Here is a 17,575-nt window from a genome sequence, read left to right as displayed (position 1 = left end):
TTATATTTGTCTACTCCTTCTGGTACCTCTGACACAAAATTTCGGATAAGTTCACTTTAAGACCTGCTCTCGCATCACTTTGATTTTTGTTGAAGCGATTTGCATTCGCTACCTCCATTACGACGCCCAATGGTTCAGGAATCGATTTTCCTGGCCAAAAATCAAAATTTTGTTTTGTCAAAGATATTTAATTTCTATATGGGATTCGATAGTAAACATATTGAAACTAAGGAAACCAAAAAATTAGGCCCAAATATTGGAAGGTGTGGGCGTGGCGTGTCCCTAAAGACGCGTGGCGTGTCCCTAAAGACGAGCATTTTCCAAAGACGAAGCTATTTCTCTGAAACTATAACAGTTATTGTGTTCATTGTTTTTTTTTTGTAAGATAGGTAGGATTGTAGCCTTTAAAAATCGTTGTAGTAAATTACCGTAGCGTTTCCACAACATGATCTATTTTATTTTTCCTCGGGTACTAAATTTTATGAAATTCCAAATTTAGTGGACTAGAACTTTTGTGGAACAACATGGAACAAAGTTCTGTTTCCACAGAAAGATGCCCGAGGGTCTCCTCTTCCAGCCCATATATACTTGTGTGCCCGTCCCGTTCCGTCCGTTTAACACTTTTTTCAATTTATTGAAATTACATGGGTAAAAGTGTGTGTTTTTCTATACTGTTTCTATATTAATTAAAGTTTTTGTGACACAAATTACAACTTTTTTGAGTATATGAGTTTTTATACAAGTTATATAAGTTTTATTAAAACCCAAGGAGAATTTTTTTATTTTTTGAAAAAATTTAATTTTTTTTAATTTTTTTTTTACAAATTTTTGAAAAAAATTTTTCGACATTTTTTCAATTTTTTTTTAGTTTTTTTTGGTAATTGTTTTGTTTATTTGTTGGTGTTTGACCATCTTTAATACATAGGAAGATATAAAAACCACAAAAACACTCATATTTTGATGAAAAATAGTTAAAAAAAAAACTCAAAAGTTTAACTTTGACCTTGTGTAGAGAGCAGTTTACCTTTAAATTGAATAATATGTATTTTCGCATTAGTTTTAAATAACTAGATTTAATTATCTATCTTTTCTGAATTGCTAATTATTTGTTCTTGAATTTCATTGCATATCAATTGTTTTTCCATTAGCATAATCACCATGTAATTAAATGAATACAACTATGAAATAATTTACCACTATTTAGTAAATTTAAGTGGCAACATTGTATACGATTTTTATCCGTGCTTTTGTTGTTCCTTTTCTGATTAGGCTGCCATTAGTCAGCATGAGGTTTCTTCTTCCTTTCTGGTTTTGCCATCCTCACGAACAACAGCACGGATCACACCATTGAATACCCAATTATAATCTTTGAATAAACGATGTAAGTTGAATTTCCGAACTCTGATCCCTTTTTAATAACTGCAGAAGCAAAAGGAACCGTAAGTAAATAGATTTCTCTCGGGCCTAAGTCCTTTCGAAATTCCAAAAGAACCTAAGTTCATCCCGTCGGAACCTAAGTTCCTATAAGCGTATAATACATTGTACTTTCCAAGTGTACAATTGTATTCCCATAATGTTATAAGAACTATAACATTATTCATGGTCCTTCGAGAATTTACTGAAACCAACCTATAAATTTATATTTCACTCGAATTTCCAACAAAATAAAATAAAATTAATTGACTTACAATTAATTTGTCAAATTGTCGACAGACGATTTATCGTCAAACAAATTATCATCATTCTCTTATAAATTTCATACTTGTGATAGTCCGGTAACACGATCGATGTTATTGTGATTGATTTGCATTTTGACACTTGCATTTGTGCATTTGTTCAAACGAGGAAAAGAAAGAAGCGAAAATCGCAACAAATTGATTAAAATTTAAAGAATTGTTATTTTTTCTCAATGTGTGAAAAAAAAAAACTCATAACTTATATTGAAATTTTACTGCGTTTTCTATACTGCGAATTTTCTTCTACTGAACTCAGTAAATTGCATATTACTTTTTTGCGTCCGAAGGAAAGCAAAATATAAAGGGCGTAAAAAGCCACATGCTTATGAGAAAATAAGAAGAAGCACACGGAAGCACCTTTAGGAGCATATTAATAAAAATTTCAATCAATCTTTCAAGTGGACAGGAAATAAATCCAGCTGCCATATCACCAAAAATTTTATACTGTAAACACAGTTAGGAACAGACAAATCAACAAGTGTGGTTACGAGCGCTCATTTTCAACAGCGGTAGCAAGAGATCCACTATTCCGCCACCGGCGACAAGTACGATTTGGTATTTATTGCCTGTAAGCTGTTATTTCAATCAATAAATTACGTCGAGTAAATCAAGTAAATCTCTATACTAAAGTCGTCTGAATCCTTTTTCCATCTTCCACCATTTTCTGTTGACACAAAAGATATTAAACACTTGGTTAACTCCTCCACAGACGGCCTGCAGTAACCACCAAAAACAGTCAAAACCATTTCTCTAGAGCAAATTAAAGAAAAGAAAACAAAATCGGTTAGTGTTCTCATCGAGATTTATTTGGAGCTTTCGCCTTTCCGCCACCACCGCGCCACGTCGACAAGTATTTGTGTATCCAGTCCGCCAATTGCTGTTGAGGTGCACGGCATTCGGCCTGTGGAAACCACCAAAAAGTCTCCAATAATCTCTCTGGTGCAAATCGAAGAGAAAGGCCTTCAATAGACATATGCTGTTTGTCAACCGGAGGTAATCAGTGTTTGTGTCGCTGCAAGGTGCTAGCAAATTCCTTCTCCGCCTTAACTGCCTCTCCTCTACAACCTGTTCGCTGAAACAAAACAAATCACCACTTCAAATTAGAAAAAACAAAACATCAACGAAATATTGTGCTTGCCAACACCACCAGAAAATCTCTCCTTTGTTTCGACAACAAATTCAACAATCCATTGCAAGCTGAGGAAGATCCACTTCTGGGAACAAAGTCCAACAATAAAAGGGAATTCGGTGCTCAAATTCATGCTACAAAGCACTAGAGGTAAAGGTTCTCTGCCATATCTAAAATCAAATAGAAATTCGTTGAGTGAGTACCAGTACTTAATTTTTCCAATTTGAATACAAAATAAGACAGCATAGTTTTGCTTTTGAGTCTCCTGCCGTGAAAATTGTAGAAAATTTATAGCAATTCAATTGCACATTTTCTGCAAAAGCAATAACTATTCTTTCTGCAAAATATAAAAGTTTTCTCTAATGTTCATCATTTTAGAAAATACCAAAGAGAGCTTTCAGGAACACAACATCAGGAAAAAGCTTGTAACAGCTAAGATAACTACAAAGTACCCGTATCAAATTTTAAACAACATCTACTCGTAAATGATAGTTTGTCTCCAAACCAAACCAAAGCACTTGAAAGTCAACATCTATTAAATCCACCAAAACACGGATCGTCAACGCCATCTATCATCATTACCAACCATCAATATCTGCAAGTAGCAAAACATTTGGAACGTTCTACATTGAGCTACCATCCAGTAAACATTGTATATAAACCAAGGGTCATTATCACCGTTTAAATTTGGAGGACAAACACAAGGTAACAAACAACGGCGATTATTGCACAAGGAGAACTGTAAGTCCAAATTTACTTAACTCGTTACACTATTTCCAACGCAAAACAACATCATTTATTTCCGACTGCAACTGTTATACTGGTATACCAGTTTCACTTATATATAACACCAACATATCAAAGGTGAAAACCTTTTGATCTACCTTTTACCAATTCAATTGATAAACAACTTAAAAAAAAAAAAAAAAAAAAAAAATCAATTGACATCACACGGATTGTCTCGATTTTATGAAAACAAGGTAATCTCTTACCAAAGTAATAGACATCCTCATACCAAAGCGTTTATCTCTTTCCAAAAGTAATAAATATCTGCATACCAAAGCGACATCTTTAAAAAAAAATACGTTTATCTCCTCTTAGATAAAATTTATATTGAAAGCTATCAAATTGGAGTATGAGTCTTTCATCGTATGAAGCATTATAAAAGCTGATCACACTACAAAAAAAAATCAAACTGAACTATAAGATTACCCAAAATATAATTTATGATAAATATTTACTTTTCCGGAAAACAACTTTGAAACCTTGTTGTAAAAAGGAACAAATTTACTCAAACTTCAAAGCTAGGTTTTAAACCAAAACAAAAAGAGATAAAGGAAACTTAAACTTTATCATCTAATGCTTTTGTCAACAAGAGCTTTATTTACAACTCTACACTTTATCTAGCTCTTTTCTTTATCTGTAAAGGGAGAGACGCTTTACAATTGAAATTTTTTTGGGTTTCGTGAGTATTTGATCTAATTTATTTATTTACAAAGCGACGCTAAAATTTGCAAACACATTCATGAATAGTTAAAAATTTCTTATAATTTTTAAGAGAGTCTGATGTCAAAGCAATCTCTTTGATGCTCAGTGTGTTAGCTCTTATTTACATTTAACTCGGCGCTACTCTTTATCGCTTTATTTGCCAAACTAAAGAAAGGAGACTATTGGAAATATTTTAGAGTTGAGCTAAAAATAAGATGTTGAATTTTATGAATGTGGAGTAATTTCAGTGTCACTCTGTTCATTTTAAATAGTTTAATAAAATCCCAATCATTCTCAATTTTTCAAAAGCAAATTCAATCTTACGATTGGTAAACAATTAGTTGAACCTAAAATCTTTCAACACATACTTTCACCCAGCGTTGCCAGTATTTTTTAGCCTCTTTTCCCCAACTTGTCCAAGACTTTTCCCCAAAATTCCCCAGATTTTATTGAATTTCCTCAAAAAAATCCCCAAACATTTTTTAACAAATAATTACAAAAAAATCAAAAGTAGTTTTATTTTACTATTGAAATTCATATCATCAAACTTGTAAAGTATTCTATATACTTATAAGTGCATTAAACTAACGATATTGAAAACTTCACTTTCAAGTGATTCAGAATCATTAGTCTCATTGGATTTATGAAAATTGTTATAATGAAAGAGTTGTAACATTTCTTTATGCCATGTTCATACCAGCATTTGAATAACGTCATTCGTTCTCATAATTACGTACACGAATTAACCCGTTCAAACGACATGGTACATCATTCATAGCAACATGATTCATATTTTCATAGCTTTTGTTTACTGATTTTCAAGAAAGTTTCAGCCAAAAGACGAGTAAAGTTAATTGATATGAACTGAAAAAATATTTGTCCTTCTTTCAGATATCTATTTAATATTAAATTATAGTTCTGTTCCTTTACGTGTAAGAATCTTCAAGTTTTACAACTTTTTACTCGAAAAGCGTTCCTTTACTTCAGACACCATACAATTCATATGGAAGCAGATTACAACTTTTGCCACTTTTGCCGGTTTTACCACTTTCAAAAGTAAAGGAACAGACCATATATTTGTTTCATTCATGTTTTCTATTTTTTCTCACAATTTTGGTGTTTTCAGTATATTTTCAAATTTTTCTATTTTAAAAATTAACGAGAGAGAGAGACCTGCCAAAATAACTTTTTGGTATACAGACTTTCCGGCAGGCATTTGATTTTCGTTTCTAAATTTGTACGCGAATTTGAAACGATGGACAAGAAATGTAAATGCAATGAAAGAGAAGACAAAATTTGCTATGATTTGAATGTATACTAGTCGTTAAACCGTTTACTTTTCATTCATATTCTGCAGTTTTTTTAAAAATGTTTGGGTTTTTTATAAATTTTTAAATTTTGTATTTTTCCTGTCATACTTAATTTATTTCGATAAATTCTCTCATTTGTTAGAGATGGGACATATTTTATCGTCGTTCTGAGAATAATTTAAATTGAACAATGTACACAAATCGTTGTTCGTTCTCAATATTTTGTATGGGAAATGAAGTAATTACATCGTAATTTGTGGTCGAACAACGAATAGAGAGCAAAACATCGTCAGTCTGAACAAGGCATTAGGTGGGTAAAAAATTTCTACAACAAATGGAGTTGTTAGAAAATTGATTATTTATTCAAGTAACTGCTGCATTTTATTTCTGAATATGGTTCAAAATAGAAGACTCTTTCTACTTAAGAATTAATTGTTGGAACGGAAAGCATATTTAATACCATCTACAATTTACGAATGCTAACTTTCTGCATTGCGATTCGTAAACATCCGTGGAGATTTTTGTGTTGACAACTGGTTCTAAAAAGGTTTTTATAGAGCTAAAATTGTGTTGACCCAGTGAATTGCTGCCAATATTAGGTTAAAATTGCTTGTACATTTAAGAAATTGCATATTTGTAGGCATCGGTTTCAGCATTTGTATTAACAGCGTTTAAGATATTCGGCACTGGTCTTTTTAACTTTAATAATTGTTTACTCAAAAAAAGTACAAGTCAAAATTAAAGCCTAGATCCATGGCTCCTCATGGTAAATATGCCGAGTCGTTTTCGATCGTGAAAATGCATATTAGCAATGTGCATCGGTTTAAAAATTTAAATTAAGGCCGTTCTTACATCTTTTTTAAATACCTTACTTTAAGAAAAATAGGGAATAAAGTTAGCATTACCAGGGATTTGTTTTTACATCTTCCATTCCATTTCAAGCAAAACAGTCTGTATACATAAAATTTACTCAAATCGGATTGGTTGATTTGAATATGCTCTAAATTTTTTCTTGTTTTTGGGCGCACTTTAAATTTTAAAAGGAACACAAAGTTCCTTTTAATTTATCTGACACTTATTATTAAAGCAAACTTGTAGATAATCTGAAGTAATTAGTCAAAAAAGAAATTCCCCAAAAATCCCCAAATATTTTTAAGATTTCCTCAACATTTTCCCAATTCCCCAAGTCGAAATTTTTTCCCCCATTTCAAATAAAAATTCCCCAATTTGGGGAAAAATCCCCAATACTGACAACGCTGCTTTCACCAACTGAACATTTTAAACTCTGCTCTCGTACAGTTTAAACATAAAACTCGTTCTTAAACTTGGAAGTAAACTCATTCAATAACCTACTCTTAAAAAATAGTCTGTCGTTGCCTGGAAACGAATAAAAAACTATCTATTTTCTCTGTGTCAGAAATTAGAATTCACACAACAATATCTCCTGCCTTCATTTAAAAAATATACATATTTTTAAAAAAAAAAAAAAAAAAAAATAGTGGTCTCTTTGTCTTTACTGCTCTCGTTTATGTTTACGGTTTCTTATTAGAGCGATTGCCTGTGTACTATTTGAACTTCTCCTTTATTCAACACACATATTTACAACGAGTATAAGATTTGTTTGCAATATATAGCTCAGAATATATTGATATAGAACGAATTTCTTATACATCGAGGATTTTCAACGAATTAAAGTCGTGTTCTCCAAACTTTTTTATAATTTTGAAATCGAAATGGAAAATTTACAAGGCGAGTTTATTTTCGACTCGGATGATCTGATCATGTTCACGTCATCCCTTGATAAAATTCCCATTTCAGATCACACCGATTCTTCATTAGATGTTGTTCTGCAAGATCTCAATGAAAGATGGTCAAATCTTCAAAAATCGTATAGGAAAGTTTTCACAAATAACAGTGAAGATATCGATGATAAGTTCAAAGAATCTGCACAAGAAAAATATGCCACTTGCACTAAGAGTTTTCACCTATGCAAAGCTAAACTTCTTGATGCTCAAAAGACATTAGTTGTTCCTCCCGAGAATAAGTCTATCTCCATAAATCCCGAATATGACAACAATTTCGCTTCTATTAAAGTACCACCCTGTGATACCGAAACATTTGAAGGTGGATATGAGGAATGGCCCTCATTCCGCGATATGTTCACAGCGGTATATATTGAACACCCAAAACTAACCTCGGTACAAAAGCTTTATCATCTCCGTCTAAAAGTTAAAGGTCAAGCAGCGGGGATAGTTAGAAAATATAAATTGTGTGGTGATAACTTCAAGTTAGCGTGGGAAGCGCTAACAGCTCGCTACGAAAATAAAAGAATTTTGGTAGACAACCAACTTCGGACTCTCTTCAGCTTAAAAACAATTAATTCAGAGAGCAGCGAATCGTTACAAAAAATACAAACAACAATTAACGATTGTTTAGCAGCTCTTCAATCGCAAAATATTTGCACTAAAGATTGGGATCCCATTCTTGTTTACTTGTGTTCGACCAAACTTCCCCATGAAACCCTATCCCTTTGGGAGCAATCCCTTAAATCCCATAGAGATCTTCCCAAGTGGGAAGAAATGAATGAATTTTTAACAAACAGGTATGAAGTTGTCGAGAGGCTTGACAGTATTCAAGGTTCAAGACTCGTTTCTAAGAAAGTCCCAGAAATACACTCTTTTCAAACCGAGGGTATTATGCAAATTAAATGCAAACTCTGTGGTGATGACCATGCCTTAAAAAACTGTACAAAATTTCTCGAAATGAATCCCGCACAAAGAAATCAATATGTTTCCCAGAATAAAATATGTCTCAATTGCCTATCATATAAACATTTAAGGAAAGATTGCAAGAGTAAGTTTGTTTGCATGGAATGCAAAAGAAACCACCATACCTTGTTACACTTTCCTAATACAAAACCTCTAGAAAAGTATCAAAATTCAACTGTGAATTCTAATTTTGCCAGCGCGATGGTGGATGAAGTTGAAGACACGTCCCAAATCACTTCTCATGTTCAAAGTTCATCAACTGTTCAAACTTCCACCCACATAGTCACTAATAGAAATTGTCCTTCGATAGAAAACACTCTGTTGCCCACCGCAATTGTTACCATCCTTCATAATGGCGATACCTTTAAAGCCCGGGCCTTTTTAGATCAAGGATCAGAAAGGTCGTTCATTTCTAAAAGCTTGCAACAGCGCCTTCTACTACCAACAGAAAAACAAAATTTCCAAATAAGAGGCTTAGGTGGACAAATCGTGGCAAATTCTAACTTATTGTGCACTTTCTCACTCTTCTCTGATCTTCACGATCGCGTTATTGAGATGAAAGCTATCGTTGTAAATAAAATCACACGTCTCCTACCAAGTTTTTTCCTTCCCAAAACAGACCTTTCATTTGAAGAATTAAATCAGTTAGACATAGCAGATCCAAATTTCCACTCTCCTGGTCATGTCGATCTACTACTGGGAAGTAATGTAATTCCTAGACTTTTATTAGATGGTGTTATGAACATCGCCTCTTCGTTGGTCGCTCAAGCTACAATATTCGGTTGGGTAATTAGTGGCCCAGTTCCAACACAAACCGTATCCTCTTTCTCTATCGAAACTTCTGAGAATTCTGACGTGTCCCTCTCTCATCAACTTAGAAAATTTTGGGAACAAGAAGAAATCCCAGAAAAGAAACCAATGTCTGCTAGCGATCAATATTGTGAATCCCTATTCCTAAAAACCACCTCACGAGATGCCACGGGTCGTTATGTCGTTCGGCTACCTTTTAAAGAGAATTATAAGGTCGATTCCCCCATCTCCCCATCTAGAACTCAGGCTTTAATTCAATACATTCGAATGGAACAATCTTTAAAAAACAAACCAGATATTGCATGCACTTATAACGATGTCCTAAAGGAATACTTATCCCTTGACCATATGCAACTCACAAACCCTGAAGAAACTTTAAATTCAGGTTCCTGTGATTCTTTTTACCTGCCACATCATGCGGTTATAAGACCTCAGAGTGTTAGCACGAAACTTCGTGTTGTGTTTAACGCATCCAAAAAGACTCATTCTGGAAATTCTCTCAATGACATTTTGCACGTAGGTCCCACCCTTCAAACTGATTTACTAACATTAATTTTGCGTTGGCGTTTCTACAAATATGTATTTAATGGGGATATCGAGAAGATGTATAGACAGATACTCGTTCATCCCGACGATTCTAATTTTCAAAGAATTCTCTGGCGTCCCACTCCTACTTCCCCCATAAAAGATTATGCGTTAAAAACCGTAACATTTGGAGTAAATTGCGCTCCTTACCTTGCTATGAGAACTTTACTTCAATTGGCCCAAGACTCCATGGAATTGTATCCCCAAGCTACTCAAATTATTAAAAAGGAAATGTACGTCGATGACGTTCTCTCTGGAGCTCATAATCCAGAAGCTGCGATTGATTCTCTATCTCAACTAATTGCAATGTTAAAATCTGCAGGGTTTCCTTTGAAAAAAATAACCTCTAACTACCCCGAAATTCTTAACTCAGTCCCCACAGAAAATATTTTGGATTCCAAATTCTTAAAGTTTTATGAAACTAGCGGCACTAAAACATTGGGTGTTCAATGGAATGCCATGCATGATATTTTCTCCTACAAAGTAGATGCCCCATCTCCAACTACCACAATCACGAAAAGGCAAATCTTATCCATTGTTTCGAAAATTTTTGATCCAGCTGGTTGGATCTCGCCTATCATAATAGTGGCAAAAATCATGCTACAACAATTGTGGATAGAAGGAACACAATGGGATGAGAACGTTAAGTCAGTCACGTTGCAAAAGTGGAACCAATTTTCTGCGTCCCTAGCAGAAATTTCTCAGTTCCAAATCCCTCGTTGGATAAATTTCTCCCCCTCGTGCGATTCTCAGATACACGGATTTTGCGATGCCTCTGAAAAGGCTTACTGTGCATCTGTCTATCTCAGGGTAAGTCTAGGCAATTCCGTTCATACCCAACTACTAGTATCCAAAACTAAAGTAGCTCCAATCGATCCTATAAGCCTACCCCGCCTGGAGCTCTGCGCAGCCGTACTACTTTCGCAATTGATTAAGCATATGACTGCTAGTTTGCCGTTGCATAATTATGAAGTTTTTCTCTGGAGCGATTCATCTATTACGCTAAGCTGGTTAGACAAACCCCCACACACTTGGAAAACATATGTAGCTAATAGGGTTGCAAAAATAATTCGTAATGTTGGTAACACTCCCTGGCGCCATGTGCGGTCACACGATAACCCAGCAGATCTGGGATCCCGCGGATGTACCCCATCCGAACTCATACACAATTACCTATGGTGGCATGGTCCGCAATGGCTGCAAAGTTCCCCCGAAGATTGGCCCAACCTAATTGAAGTCAACGAAAATCCACCAGAAGCACGCAAAATAGAAGTATTTCACAATACAGCATATGACGAAGATATACTTAAACGTTTCTCTCGATGGGATAAGGCTATTAGAGTTATTGCGTATATATTTAGATTCTATAAATCCACTCGAAAAATTTGTACTTACTCCTCTCGCACAATATCTCGTGATGAATTCATTGAAATAAAATATTTAACAATTCAATTAACACAAAAATTGCATTATAATAAGGAATACTCAGGACTTACACAATCTCATACAGTTCACAAGAAAAGTTCACTGTTTCCCTTGAACCCATTTATTGACAATCGAGGCATTATACGAGCAAATGGAAGAATCACCAACTCAAACCTATCATACAACGAACGTCATCCCATAATAATACATAAAGACTCTGAATATTGCAAATTGTATCTTACCTTTATTCACAACTTTTTACTTCACGCTGAAAACAGTTTGATGCTCAGAACAATTCGCGAAGAATACTATATCTCCCGATTGCGATCATCAATAAAAAAATGTATTAGAAATTGCAAAGCGTGTACCATATACAAGCATAGATTACAATCTCAAATTATGGCGGCTCTTCCCTCAGAGCGCAGTACATTTTCTCTTCCTTTTTCATTTACCGGATTAGACTTCGCTGGTCCATTTTCTACCAAGACATCAAATGTGAGACAAGCCGTATATCAGAAAAGTTATGTCTGCGTATTTGTTTGCTTCAGCACGAAGGCAATTCACTTGGAACTTTGTTCAAGTCTCTCTTCCGAGTCATTCTTATCAGCATTTGTTCGCTTCGTTGGGCGCCGAGGGTTACCTCTAAAGGTAATGTCAGATAATGGCACGAACTTCATCGGAGCAGAAAGAAAATTACGATACGAGTTCGCACAATTTCTAAATAATTCTGCCGAAGATGTAATTAAAAAGTATACTCCCCAAGGACTTCAGTGGTCGTTTATCCCACCAAACGCACCACACATGGGAGGTCTGTGGGAAGCAGGCGTCAAATCCTTTAAGTCACACTTTAAAAAAGTTGCTCAAAACCATAGATATACATTTGAAGAATTTTACACTTTACTCACACGCATTGAAGCAGTTCTTAATTCACGCCCTTTATCACCAATGACAGACGATGCTCACGACTTATTAGCTCTTACACCAGGACATTTTTTAAGAGGAGCACCACTCGTGGCTTTACCCGAAACATTTTCCGATGATTTAACTCTATCCGATAGATATGAAAAACTTAAAACCCAACAGCACCAATTTGCTCGCCGATGGAAAGATGAGTACATCAAAGAGTTACAGCGTAGATACAAATGGCAATCCCCCATGGAAAATGTCAAACAAGATCAACTAGTAGTTGTAAAGGACGATCAGTTACCACCTTGCGAGTGGAAACTAGGTCGCATAAAAAAGGTATATCATGGAGTTGACGGCTTGGTGAGAGTTGCAGATATTCGAACTGCAACAGGTGTTGTAACCAGAGACATTACACGATTATGCCCTCTCTTCTCTGATAACAATCAGCACTAATCAAACATTAATTCTCATGTTTCAGAAATGATTTCCATTTCAAAATTTTCACGCATATCTTTCTATACACTCTTTTACACTCACTTCCGTGATATTTTGTCGTACCACAGCATTAACTAATTAATTTCGTTTATTTAACAGGCCGCCACGTAATCCAAGAGTACATAAATGCCTCATTTGCGAACGTTATCATTCCTTGCGTTTTTGTAGACAATTCCTTGAAATGGACATAGGGACAAGAAGAAGAGAAGTACGTCGCTTAGGTTATTGCTTCAACTGCCTCGCTCGATCACATAAAACATATGAGTGCACTTCCGAAGATGCGTGTGCAAAATGCGGATCCGAACATCATACTTTGCTTCATCTTCCTCCGACGGAATCATTTACATATGCGCAAATTCAGCAAGGTCAAAGAAGCCTGAGTGAAAGGTCAGGTACAAGTCGACGTGAGGATAATAGGGTGACGACTTCGCCAAGACGACAACAAGCTCGACAAGTCATAGAAAGAACACGAAGGCCAGAACCGAGGGAAGATTTATCAATAGTGGTACAGCGTTCCAATACAATGCTCAAGCAGCGTAGGCTTCTTCAGCAGGCAATAATGGCCTTGAAACGTTTAAACGGAACACTCGAAGATTGACTATCGTCAAGAGGCGGGAGGATGTAGAGAGCAGTTTACCTTTAAATTGAATAATATGTATTTTCGCATTAGTTTTAAATAACTAGATTTAATTATCTATCTTTTCTGAATTGCTAATTATTTGTTCTTGAATTTCATTGCATATCAATTGTTTTTCCATTAGCATAATCACCATGTAATTAAATGAATACAACTATGAAATAATTTACCACTATTTAGTAAATTTAAGTGGCAACATTGTATACGATTTTTATCCGTGCTTTTGTTGTTCCTTTTCTGATTAGGCTGCCATTAGTCAGCATGAGGTTTCTTCTTCCTTTCTGGTTTTGCCATCCTCACGAACAACAGCACGGATCACACCATTGAATACCCAATTATAATCTTTGAATAAACGATGTAAGTTGAATTTCCGAACTCTGATCCCTTTTTAATAACTGCAGAAGCAAAAGGAACCGTAAGTAAATAGATTTCTCTCGGGCCTAAGTCCTTTCGAAATTCCAAAAGAACCTAAGTTCATCCCGTCGGAACCTAAGTTCCTATAAGCGTATAATACATTGTACTTTCCAAGTGTACAATTGTATTCCCATAATGTTATAAGAACTATAACATTATTCACCTTGAATTTCTCCACCAGACCGAACTTGACCGCTTATAATTCGTCTGAAAGCTGATGGTGTTATCTGTCTAACAAAAAAAGAATTATGAACATATCTCTATCCGTTCAAAAGTTACAGAATTTTGACCAGGAAAAACGATTCTGAACCACTGTGCGACGGTGGCAAGTCCATGTTTCTTAAGGAAAACAGCCCGAAAGGTGTAAAAAACCATATGTGGCGGTTGGAGAGCCGATAACTCTCGAACTGTTCAACCGATTTGGTCCAACATTTGGTCTGCGTCATCTTATATCCAAACTTAGTTTCATGGGCAATACCGGTCCACAACTTCCGGTACCTTTTTCCAATATTTAAAAAAATGTCACTAAAATGCTAGGACGTTATCACTTGAATGGGGCAACCAATTTAGTCCAAACTTTGGATCTCCTAATATTTTGTCAACATTTAATTTAACTTCTAAAATGGCCCATATCCGTCCTCCCTAAGGGTACCACCCCCACAAAAGTTCAACATTTGTGTCTTAGTGCAGTTAATTCCTAATCCACAGTTTTGTCGGCAAGTTCAAATGCCCAAAAAGGGCCACAAAATTCAGAAGAGACCTTAAATACATTCGATCTGTCCGTAGGTGAAAGTTTCACTTCACATTGGCTGAAGTTATATATCTGTCGGAAAAGAAGACTGACACTTTTTTACTTGTTTTTTTCAGGATTTGGCGCAAAGAAAAATGTCTGGCCAATGGTGTATTTGCCAGGTTTACAACTCTAGTTATATGAGCTAATTATTTCATTGTCCATAGGCTCCCAATATGTCGCAGACACTAGCTTTTATACAATAGGGAGCTGACTTATCCCTCTATAATTTGAACACACAGTCTTATTTCCTTACTTTTAGCCAGGATTTAGGATGTTCATTTTTCCATCATACGCGTTCTTCCTTCCAAATTATGCTAACTAGCTGATACATACACCTTACCAGTGTGCCGCCCTCAGTCTTGAACTGCTTAGCGGGTAAGCTCTCGGCTCCTGCTGCCTTATTATTCAGCCGGTTTATTGCTGCACAGTGGTTCAGAAGTCGATATTCCTGGCCAAAACCCCAATTAATGGGATTCGACAGTAAACATATTGAAACTAAGGAAATCAAAAAACTAGGTCAAAATATTGGAAGCTGTGGGCGTGGCGTGCTCCTAAAGACGACCTGAAGACGCCAATTGTGGGTGTTCTCACTAGAAATGAAGGGCGGTTGGTTTCTTGCTGTGAGCCTCGAAAATATTTCAGTAATGGATATATTTTCCTCAAGATTCATCCACCAAGGAATATAGAAATGGAAAAAAAGGAAAAGAAAATGCAATGTTTAGAATTTTGAAATAAGATCAATAATGGTTCTTCTTTATTGAATGTGTGAAATAGGAACGACCACTTACCAAGGATGCTTAGTTGACAAGTGTTTATTATGAAGAAAATTACAATGTAAGTTCAGTAAGGAAACTCAGAGAGAGAATGAGAGCATACAAGGTACAATTAGGGATGCCGAATAGAAATATTTCGGAATACTGAAAAATAGAAATAGGGTTGCCAGTTGGGGAAATGCGGTGTAAACACGACCCTTTTTCGCAATTTTTGGAAAATACGTCATTCTTACAAATTTCAAATTATAGCAGATATTGTGATCTTTGTTTTTTTTAGGTAGGTAGGATTGTTGCTTTAAGAACCGCTTCAATAAATTACCATGGCGTTATACGAAGCGAGTTATTTTATTTTTCCTCAGGTAATACATTTTAGTGAAATTCCTTTTGTACCCGTTCCACTCCGTCCGTTCAACACTTTTTTCATATTTTTTTGGAATTACATTTGTAAATTTTTTACACAAATGGAAATTTTTTTTTATATGAGTTTTTATAAGAGTTATATGAGTTTTTTGAAAACCCAAGGAGTATTTTTTAATATTGAAAAAAATATTTTTTTATTTTTTAAAAACATTTTTTCATTTTTTTTAATTTTTTGGAAAACTCAAAAACACTCATATTTTGATGCAAAATATGAAAAAACTCAAATTGTTAACTTTGACCTTGAATTCCTTAGCAACTACTAGACCGAATTCGAATCTTTTTTAATGCATCGGTTAATCTTTTTAGAATTTTCGGACATTATTTTGGCTCCTGTACATCATGATTCTTTCAAACTCCCGCTTTTCCCTTTCTCTCTTTTATCCTGTGAGATGTTTTCTCTTTCTCCTTTCCTCCTGATTGTAGGGTGGAGATTTCCGGTATCCAAGTAGAGTGGGTAATACTTTGACACTGCATTGTTATGTTATCGGGAAAAAGAATGTTTTCAATAAGCAATTGGACCAGTTGAGTGCAATATGTATACTGTGACTATCTGTTGTGATTGTAGCTTACCAATGTCCAACCTCCGTCTTGTGTCCGTTCTACCATAACGTGATCAGTTGGATTTCTTTTTTTGGTCTGGTGACAGCCAGATGCACTTATAAATGTTGAGATGCCTAAATCTGGTACTGCTAACTGTCACTTTTTTGACTCTGCTGTTGTTTCATTGCGAAGACTGAATTCCCTACTGTTGAATCAAAAATATTCTCCCCACGAATTTTTGCATTGATATTGCCTAGAAATTTTTTAATGTAATGGACACGACAACGGGCATATGTTTCATCTACCGGGGGTAAACCACAAATCAACAACCAAACACATGCTTCACGCAAGCTATAACACAGTGTGACTATTGGTGTAGATTGTGCCACTTCTTTTGACGTTTGCCTCTCGTATAACCTTTTCAAGTAAGGATGTTAAAGAGATCACACGAAAGGCTGTCTCCTTGTCTGAAACCTCTTTTGGTACCAAACTCTTCGGAGAGGTTCTTTCCTATTTTAACTGAGGACCTCGTGTCAGTTAAAGTCATTTTGCAAAGCCGGATGAGCTTTGCGGGGATATGGCTTGGCTTGGAATACCTTTGAACGCAGCGGGCTGCCGAAGGCTGCTTTATAATCGACAAAAAGGTGTTAGGTGTCGATCTGCATCTCTTGGGTCTTCTCCAGGATTTGCCGCAGGGTAAATATCTGGTCAATGGTGAACTTGCCAGGTCTAAAGCCGCATTGGTATGGTCCCTATAGTTAGAGCATACAGTCTTATCTCCCTTCTTGTGGACGGGGCACAGGATACTCAGGTTCCAATCGTCGGGTACTCGTTCTTCCTGCCAGATGGCTGATGAATACACCTTATCAGCGTATCGCCTCCCGTTTTGAACAGCTCGGCTGGTAAGCCATCGGCTCCTGCTGCCTTATTATTCTTCAGCCGATTTATTGCTGCCTTTACCTCATCTTGGCTGGGCGGTATACATTCAATACCATCTTCTGGGATTGGGACTGTGGTATCTTCGTCGTCTTCGCTGCTATTGGATACCAACAGTTTTGAAAAAAGTTCTTTCCATATCCTGAGTACACTATCTGTAGCAGTTACCAAATTACCTTGCTGGTCCCTACAGGAGGATGTGCCTGTACCAAAGCCATCAGTTTGATGCTTGACTCTTTGGTAGAATTTTCGGAATTCATTCTGGCTCCTGTACATCTCGATTTTTTCACACTCCCGCTTTTCCATGTCTCTCTTTTTCCTGCGGAAAAGACGTTTCTCCTCTCTCCTTTTCTCCCTGCATCTCTCTCGTGCGCTACGCGTTGTTCGGATTGTAAAGTAGCTCTATATGC

General features: G+C 35.9%; 1 protein-coding gene and 2 long non-coding RNA genes across 5 annotated transcripts in view; 2 read left to right on the top strand and 1 right to left on the bottom strand.

The window, feature by feature from the left end:
• Positions 1 to 17,575, bottom strand: part of LOC141388840 (uncharacterized) — a 270,707-nt gene that overhangs the window by 87,122 nt on the left and 166,010 nt on the right. The window lies entirely within an intron of this gene.
• LOC141388843 (uncharacterized) overlaps positions 1 to 17,575 on the top strand; it is a 79,021-nt gene that overhangs the window by 26,397 nt on the left and 35,049 nt on the right. The window lies entirely within an intron of this gene.
• On the top strand, positions 2,136 to 13,661 carry LOC141388842 (uncharacterized). Of its 3 annotated transcripts, none has more exons than XR_012408947.1 (3): positions 2,136 to 3,015; positions 3,244 to 3,606; positions 12,752 to 13,661. It is a non-coding gene; the product is annotated as an uncharacterized lncRNA (long non-coding RNA). The 3 variants fall into 3 exon arrangements; XR_012408945.1 differs by having other exon boundaries at positions 2,136 to 3,060; XR_012408946.1 differs by having other exon boundaries at positions 2,148 to 3,060; positions 3,244 to 3,570.

The sequence above is a fragment of the Musca autumnalis genome, unplaced genomic scaffold (assembly GCF_047663935.1).
Source record: "Musca autumnalis isolate F117 unplaced genomic scaffold, ASM4766393v1 scaffold_1, whole genome shotgun sequence".
Classification (NCBI taxonomy): domain Eukaryota; kingdom Metazoa; phylum Arthropoda; class Insecta; order Diptera; family Muscidae; genus Musca; species Musca autumnalis.
The sequence above is the reverse complement of the archived record's forward strand: the minus strand, read 5'-3'. Positions and strand labels throughout refer to the sequence as shown.